The sequence below is a fragment of the Diadema antillarum genome, unplaced genomic scaffold, assembly GCF_040938485.1.
Source record: "Diadema antillarum isolate AM-2024a unplaced genomic scaffold, OU_Dant_1.0 seq00000005_RagTag, whole genome shotgun sequence".
NCBI classification, from domain to species: Eukaryota; Metazoa; Echinodermata; class Echinoidea; order Diadematoida; family Diadematidae; genus Diadema; species Diadema antillarum.
In genome coordinates this window covers 458,221-467,837 of record NW_027271127.1, presented here as the reverse complement: position 1 = coordinate 467,837, position 9,617 = coordinate 458,221, and positions in this window count along the sequence as shown.

The following is a 9,617-nucleotide window of genomic DNA, read 5'->3' as shown; positions in this document are numbered from 1 at the left end:
AGACCTGGTAACCATGGTGTCGTCGGCTGACTGTCTCTTGAGAATCGGTTTGGGAGGGGATTGTTCGAGCGTAGGCTGGGGTTCTGTAACTTCTTCTGCAAAAGTCACATGCCTTCGCACTGGGGTATTATGTCCTTGCTTCGCACATGTGTGTTAGTAGAGGGGACTTCCTGGAGGTGGCTTTGGTTCCTCCTGAGCATTGATCCACTGAGTGTTTCTACCTTGTAGGAATGCGGTTGCTTGCAAACTCTTGTCACCTTGGCAGGGATCCATGTTTGATTATGCTTGTCTCTGACTCTCACCCTTTGTCCCACTTGGAGTCATGGGAGGTTTGATCCTGCTGTTCTGTCATAGTTTTCTGTCATCTTTTCCTGCTTTCTTGACAGGTTGTGGAAAACCTCATGAGAATCAAGGTGTCTGTAAGGTGGTGACTTGGCAGGGTCATGTGTATCTGCCCTTCAAACAGAAGTTCTGCAGGTGATGGCAGCTTACCTCCGAGGGGGGTGTTTTGATTAGTGTTGTCCGAGCAGTGTACACTAAACTTGATCCAATAACTGGTTGTCCAAATCAGCTGCCACATAATTGCATCCAGCAGCCAGTTGTCGCAATCTTGTCACATATGGGGTAACTGTTTCCCCATCTTCCTGTTCTGTTTTACAAAACAAATGGCATTGAAATGTGGTGTTTGATGTCACCATATAGTGTGCATTCAATGCATCTATGTCTTTCTGGTATTCCTCCTTCTTTCCGCTATTCAAAACTTCTTAAAAGTTTCCCTAACTGCGGGTCCTGTGGTGAAGTAACGCCCTCCGCTGTGCTTTCTGCTCCGCTGTACTCTCATCGAGAAATAGGCCATGACTGTCGACATTGGCTTTGAACTCTTCAAGCCATGCCTTCCACTTCACGCTCACGGTGCTTGCATCGCCCGTCGGGTTAAAATAAGGAACACCGCAAAGTGCTAAAAATTCAGCTCCAGCGACTGCCATGATGAAATGTTCCAGCTCAAAGCCACGGATTTGAAATCCGAAATGTTTCTCCTCGTCACCAATGTCATATTTGTGGCCTGAAATGTAAAATTAATAGCAACATCAACACATGATTTACCAGTGGCACATTGGTGTGTATTTATTTCCCTGCTTCCATTATTCCACACATTCCGCGCCTGCCTACATCGCACACATGCGATCTGACCTCAGGTCAGGTTAATAGGTCAACCTCTATTTGCATACATCTCATGCATATTCATTATCATGACAACAGTCTAAAGCTTTGCTTCTGCACCTGTTCACAAACTTATCAATGGTTTCGGTAGAGTTCCAATCCTTTTACTTGCAAGCAATTGCTTGTTTTTATGCATACAGTTTCAAGCAAAAGACTAGCACAATCAATTGCTATTTTATGCATACTGCTTGTTGAGGTAGGCAATCACAAATCATACAAAAATGTGTGTGTACATAATAACTCTACAACTATGGAGTCTAGATTACACATACTCCAGTTTTATAGCATTTTGTTACTTAATTTGGCACATATGTTGAGTTGAATGTAAAGTTATGTAAGACAATTTTTAATTAAACTTTAGCAGAAAATGCATTGCAATGGTAACGGCACATTGTGGCTCCTAAATCGGGTAAAAGGCTTGTGGATGGAACTACAGGTGAATGGCCACTTCTCCAGTTTTCTCGCGATTCAAACAAAATTTGGCACAAATGTTTAGCACAATGTAAAGTTATGCAAAGCTCATTTTCCAATATTGCAGAGTGTGTTGTTATGGTAACTGCATTATGGCCCTCAAATCTAGGAAAAAGGCTTGTGGATCTCACTAGAGTATTTCACTGATTCATAAGAAAATTGCCACACATACGAGACAAAATTTTCAAGATACTGGGCAATGCACCACCATGGCAACAGCTTATGGCCCCCATTAAAAAAAAATAGCCTTACAGCCTCCAGTTTTTATGCAGCTAAGAAGAAATTTTTGCACATTCATGACTGTGATACAAATGTATAAAGTCTTGCATGCCGAATCTGTAAAAGTAGCGGAAGTGCGTTGCCATGGTAACAGTGCATTAAAACCCCTAAATCAGGATAAAGCCTTGCAGATGGAACTTCTCCAGTATATAAGCCATTTGAATGAAATTTGGTGCAGTTCTTGAACTTGATTCAAAATTGATGACAAATGTGTAAGCTTAGCAAAGAGTGTGTTGCCATTGTATCGCTGCATTATGGCCCCAAAATCTGGAAAAAGTGTTATTGTGAAATGAAATGACCAAGATTGTAAGCAGTTTAGAATTCGGCATAAGTGGTAATTGTGCTGTAAAATTGAGCAAGACTGACATTTTTCTTGAGTAGCTGAAAATATGTTCAGTGGGGGTATTCATCTTGAGTGATAGATCTAGTTGAGATAAGACCAAATTCTAAACAAACCAGTTCCAATCTGTGTTCATTATTGCTATTTTGGGGATAGGTTCATTACATAACATTAATCAACAGCACAATTTATGGCAGGCCAAGAAATAACACGGTCACACAGAGTTTTCCATTTTACTCAAGACATACAATGTTTATTATTGCAATGTGCAGATTCAGCATACAAAGTTGGCATCGTGTGTACTGTGTGCATTACAATGATGACTTCTGACATAAATACGTCAGTACATCACAACCTGTGAAATTGTTTGATTGCATGATGTACAGTGGACTCCCGTTATAATGAAGTCCTCGGGACCGGCAGTTTTCATTTGTTATATGGAAATTTTGTTATAATTGATCAAATAAACAATGAAAAACAAAGAGAAGATAATGTTGTGGCCTGAATTTTTATTTTTATTGTAACCGGAATTTAGTTAAAACCATGTTTGTTATAACAGGAGTGCGCTGTACATATCAACTGATTAGAGTCATTTAATTCGTTTTTCTGCATCAACTAAGCTCCGCCCCTCAGCAATATGTCTTGCCTTTCATGATGTCAACAGTAAAGTTGGCTTAAAGGTGCATGGTCCCGGTAGTGTGGAGGGCGCTGTTGATGATACTGCTGATCACCATTAGCATTGATACGAAGATTACCGAAGTTGAGCTGTCATCAAGAGTAAAGTGCGTAGGTGTTGCTAAGTAACGTTCGTTGTCTTCGTTGTCTTCTGTGCACATCGCGCAGTCTGTAGTAATGCCAGGGTGCGTGCATATGTGCTTGTTATTATGACATCACAAAAGAAGCTTGCTAAAGCTGTCATCCCTCTCAGCCGAATCATGAGCTGAACTGTGATCAGACCACTGACTACAGTGAATGGGACTTCTTCGGACTCGGGGAAGTGGGCCACAGCGTAAGCGCCAAAGAGGAGTCGATAGCATAGGTATAAGAAACTTGCGCCGTGCGCCCGCGTATGCATTTGACTAAAACACCGGGACCATGCACCTTTAAATAAATGGTGTGCATGGATTGCCATAATCGGGTCCACCAGCTTACAATACTAAGACAGGTTTCATACAATAGGCCGTTTCTGTGTATTACAATGCATTGATGTTTCTTTCCAACATACTACATGTACTATCAAAGCATTTCATTCACCAGCTCCTAATTAGGTTCCTATGGCTGGAATTCACATAGTTGTTGCTAGGTTGGGAAAACCTCTGGCAAGCTTTGTGATTGTTAAGGATAACCTGTGAACAAAGCAGGCATAGAATTTGAAAACATTACTTTACCAAAACAGTCTATTCCACATCTTTTCTAGCAATACTCTTGCTCCTGGAACATCTAGCACATTGCAAATGTGTACACTCCAAATCACAAGTGTAATTCTACAAGACCTGTTTTGCTGTTGTGAGTTTGTGCATTAGACAAGCTAAGGTGCATAACATGTACACATTGTGATACTTGTGTTAGCCGACTCAATTATTGATGACATCACAAACTTCAAGAAAATTCTGTTTTTATGGGGACAGGTTAGTTTGTGTACCGCCAAGTCACATTGTAGTTGGATGAGAAATGTTCCTCTTATTTTTAGTTCCAGCAAAGGACCTGTGTGGTAAGCAGATCAGTTTTATCAAAAAAACAAAAAACAAAAAACATATATATACATGCATATATATATATATATATAGATACAATTTAACTTTTGGAATACGCATGTACTTGTATATCAATGTCGTCCAGTGCAGGGCCAGTAGGTACAGGTTGCCCCTGTTACATGAACATGAATATCATGAAATTTCGTTAAGAGTAAAAATTCAGAAAAAACCTACTAGTCTATGGTGCAAAACTCCCCACAATGAACACAACTTTAGCACAGGTACAACAAATAACATATTTCCCCGGCAATAAGTCTTAATTCCGTAAGAACATGTCATGTGAATAACAATTATTAGGTTTCACAAGCAATCTACACAGGAACATGGATGAAGGGCGTCAAACGGATGTCATAATCAAGGACTTCTTTAAATCTTTTGACAAGGTTCGACATGAGCAGCTATTATGCAAATTGGACTTTTATGGTATCAGGGGGAAAATCTTAAATGGATTCAAAGCTTTCTCCAAGGAAGAAGTCAGTTTCCTACATGATCACTGACAATAAACATCATACATAAAATCTTCAAGAGGACCTAAACAAAATTGGTGACTAGGCAAAAAAATGGATGATGGTTATGAACACAGAAAAGTGCAAGGTTTTGACAATTTCCAGGAAAAGAAGAAAAGTGCAACACATGTGTCATCTAAACGCCCCTCTTGAATCTGTTGAATACGTGAAGTACTTGGGTGTACCCATCAGTTCTGAGTTGAAGTGGACCCAACACATCAATAATACTGCCAATAACGTCCTTGCATTTCTATGACGCAATCTTCGCATAAAATCCTCTGATGTCAAGGCCACAGCTTACAAAGCATTGGTTCAACCAATTGTAGAGTACTTATGCTTCCTCAATTTGGGACAAATCTTCCAAGAACCTCATCAAGAAAGTGGAAATGGTCTAAAGAGCTGCGAAGTTCACTCTGAATTGCTACCATAGTACTTCAAGTGTCACTAAAATGCTGCAAGAACTTGAGTGGACTACTCTGGAACAGTACCGAGAAAATGACGGGCTAACCATGATGTACAAAATACACAATAATCATGCTCTTCTTTCAGCACAGGACTATCAAACAGGTTGCTCCGTTGACGAGAGCCACCCAACCACATTCCTATCAGATACCATACTCAAGAACTGAATCACATCACTATTCGTTCTTTCCGAGAACAGTAAAGAGCTGGAATTCCCTGTCCTCAGAAATTGTTGCAGTGCCATCTGTGGGAGCATTCCGTAACCAACTAACGTTGATCACAGCGACTAGTCTTTGTTCTTCATATAAATTTGTTATGTTCATGTAAATTTCTCTACATAAACTGTATTATAATGTAAATAACACAGTCTGCAAGAATCTTCAGCTTATTAAAGGAGGAAGACTTAGGCAGAAGAAGAAGAATTCATTTACTCTAGTTGAACCAACTACTAGTATTGGGGCGTGGTGCCCATTTGAATTATTTACAATGTGCACTCCCGTTATAGCGAACACGTTTAAAACGAAATAAAATTAAAGCCGTAATATTTTGTGCTCAGTGTTTTTTATTGGTTCTTTGTTCGGTTATAGCGAAATTTCAATTATAACGACAGAAAATTGCCATTCCCGAGGACTTCATTTTGGCTGTCAAATTTATCATATCTCCCACAAAGTTTGGTACCGGTAATAAATTTGACCATGCTTTTCGGCTCATCTGAGCCAAAAGCTTCAAATGTGAACTATTGTGATCATTCATCATCCAGCATGCCTTGTGTGCGCAAACTTTTTACAGTTTCATCTTCTTAAAAACCCCATGACAGATTTTCAACATACTGGCCAGCAGGTAGCATTCCTAGGGGGAAATAGCAAAGTGGGGCCCAATATACACATGGTCATCTTCTTTTCGAAAACCTGTGGTCAGATTTTTATCAAAGTTGGCAGGTATTACCGGGAGAGTGTAGAATATATGTTTGTACTAATGGGCACCATTCCCAAATTTTGGGTACACAAGGGCACAATGCCCATAGGGGGTGGGATGGGTGTGGGGTTGACATAAAGCTCCCAATATGAGGAATCATTACAAATCTGCCATATGTGAGTTGTTGTTTTTTTCACACTGGCAATAATACCTCCTAAGTTTATAGAAAATGTGACCATGCATTCTTTAAAAAGAGCAAAATGTGAAAACTGGCCCCAATTTGGTCCAATTTGGGGGTTCAGGGCATGCTGCCTCCCCCCCCCCCCCCCCCCCCCCCATTGTACACACACACACACACACATAAATGGGCATGTTGCCCTTTTTTTCAATATTCTATCACCCTAAATTTTATCATCCAAAAATTCTGCTAAATTTTGTTAAAATTTATCCAGGCATTTTCAAGAAGATAAAATACAAAAACTGGCCCCAACATTGTCCCCCACCCACTACCCACCCCAATCAGGGAAGGGGTCATTGTGGCAATTTGAAGAAATTCCGATCCTACCACCCTAGGGATGCAACCTGGTAAGTTTGTGAATATGTGTTAAGGTGTTTTCAAGAAGAAGCTGCAAAAGTAAAAAGTTTACGCACAATGCACGCCAGACAGCGCATGACAGACAACAGACGCCAGATGAAGAATGAAAAAAGCACAGTAGACAATGGATACTGAGTGGCGATGATTTAAATACTAAACACTAAACAAAAAAAAAAGTTCCCCCTAAAACAAATTGCTGTAATTTCTGAATCAGGAAGCTTTGAGGAAATCTTAGCACAGGGGCAAGTAGTTGAACTTCCAATTAAGCTACCTATCACGTAGATTTCAGTGTATATCGTCGTGTCACGCTTCAGTGAGCACGACTTGAAGGCAAAATGGTCACTTTTTGAAGTTCACAAGCCGTATTTTGTAACTTTCATTTAGTGATATTGGAACAAATTTCAATTTTCCAGCATAAGAAGGCATGCAATGCACAATTTATGTGCTTCCTGTCATACCATTTGACTTGTGGGCAAAATTTCACGGTTGAGTGATCACAGGGTAAAAATTGCCAAAATGGCAGTTTGGACAGGTTTCCCATGGTACAATTGTTTCAACAGATGAAATTGAAGTTTTGGAAACCTAACAACAACTTTTGCACACAATGTTGGACAATTTACGGTTGAATGACCACATTATAAAAAAAAAAATCATATTGAAATTATGCAGTAGGCAGTGCTTTGATTTTGAGCTTGAATCAACTGAATGACATTTTTTTTTTTTTTTTTTCATTGTGCTTAAGACCGATGTAGGCCTACATGTGCAGTGATCCTGTAGCATTTCCTTCAAGATGTCACACTTCAATGAGCATGTGGGGCTGGTAAACCCCTTTACCCTATAAATGGACTAAATTCAGTTCCTGTGTTGTGTAGACTTCAAATTATTCATGGGGAATTAGTCTAATTTCATCTTGATAAACATTCTGCTGTGTTATGCTTCAGTGAGCACAAGAAATGTGCCTTTCAAAAGAATTTGTAAGGATTTGAAACTGCCACTAAGGAACAGTTTTGGAGGTAAACTCTTGCTTCTTGTTGGCCTCAATTCATGTAGGCCTATTCAGTAACTCACTGTAGCATGAACAAAGGCTATCAATACAGTAATAATTGCTACATTTCAGCATCACTTTCACCACTATTAAGAATATGTTCATACATCAACATGTATAGGGAAGCAGATATTTGATATAACGTCGGCCCTAAAGTGACTGAATGACCTCAGAAAATAAAATCAAACGGAAATTTCATTTAACTTTACATTTCAATTTAAAAGGAATTTCAAGCAATGCGTGCATATTGTTATTTTGTAGTTTTATTACTTCATTCAGCAATTTCTTTTTATTCTATACCTTGTAAAATGCCCGTTTTCTTTCACAAATCAAAATAATAAATTAAACAAAAAGGAAAACCATCTTGTTCTTTCATTATTGTAAGCAAGTGTCAACTCGTGTGAGACAAATTATTCTTCATGAAATTTTAAATGAATTGAATTCTTAAGGTTTACAAATTTCCTATTGTTTATGAAGAAGTTTAATATGTAATGTGTGAATGCAGATATTATGCAATCTGTATTGTATTGTCAAATTATCACATAGAAAGTCTGCAAAAATTCAGACATACTGCCTATACAGAAAAAACAAACCTGAATATATTCATGTGTGTTGAATGTGTTAAGTAATCATATTGTCGGAGATATTCTTTTGTTGCTCATTTTTAAAAGTGTGGACATTATATCAAACTTATGACTCCTTACTGTCAAGCCATATTTTCAACAACGGAGGACATTAACGTTTAACAGAAGTGAAATTTGACACTTTTTCATTGTTTAATTATGCTCATTTTTGCCATAAGTTACTGCATGACATCATGACGTCACCAAGAATCAAAATCTTAACGCCAAATCAATATCCATTAGCAAGGTCCCAAGGATTGGATTTGCATAATTGCTCATCTCTGTGCTCGCTGAAGTGTGACATAGTGGGATATTATCCAAATAAGATCAGAATAAGAGAATGCTTCAATACTTAAACCAAAGGTAGCGAATGAACATGAAATGTACAAGTTAAATGAAATTTCCATTTGATTTTATTTTCTATTTTTACCCGTGATCACTCAACCGTGAAATTTTGCCCACAAGTCATATGGTATGACAGGAAGCACATAAATTGCCTTCTTATGCTGGAAAATTGAAATTTGTTCCAATATCACTGAATCAAAGTTACAAAATACGGCTTGTGAACTTCAAAAAGTGACCATTTTGCCTTCAAGTCGTGCTCACTGAAGCGTGACCCGACGATATACACTGAAATCCACAGGATAGGTAGCTTGGAAGTACAGCTACTGGCCCCTGTGTTTAGATTTCCTCAAAGGTTCCTGATTCAGAAATTACAACGATTTGTTTTAGGGGGAACTTACTTTTTGTTTAGTGTTTAGTTGCTTAGTTTAACCCATTTAGCTCTGGGGAGCAATGGCAAATGATTGCACAATAGCTCAGTTGAGTCCATTAAGCTAGGTGAGCTCAAAAGGGAACAAAGCAATATTGAGAAGAAGCTTTTTGTGGTGTTGGTACACTGGGAGAAACGATGAGACAATGGTGGAACAAAGGAGTCAAATGAACAGAACTGGATGTTGGTAGTGGGCTCCTGGACTGAAATATTGTACATGCACTGTTTTCTTACAGATACATTTCAAACAACTTCCTTTCACATATTTCACAAGGGATCACTAGACAACCATATTGGCGCAAAATTTTAAAAAAAAATAAAAATCCACAAAAATTAGCGTATTTGCATAATTAATAAGCCGTAATTAGAAAATTGTGGCAATATTTGTAAAATTAAAGGACAAGTTCACCTTCATAGACATGTGGGTTGAGTGAATGCAGCAATATTAGTAGAACACATCAGTGAGAGTTTGAGCAAATTCGGACAATCCATTAAAAAGTTATGAATTTTTGAAGTTTCTGCTCAGTCACGGCTGGATGAAAAGACTACTATAGCTTGTGATGTCACATGAGTGCAACGATATAAAGAAAGAATAAAGAAAATTCAACATATTTCCATTTTTCTCGCATAACAA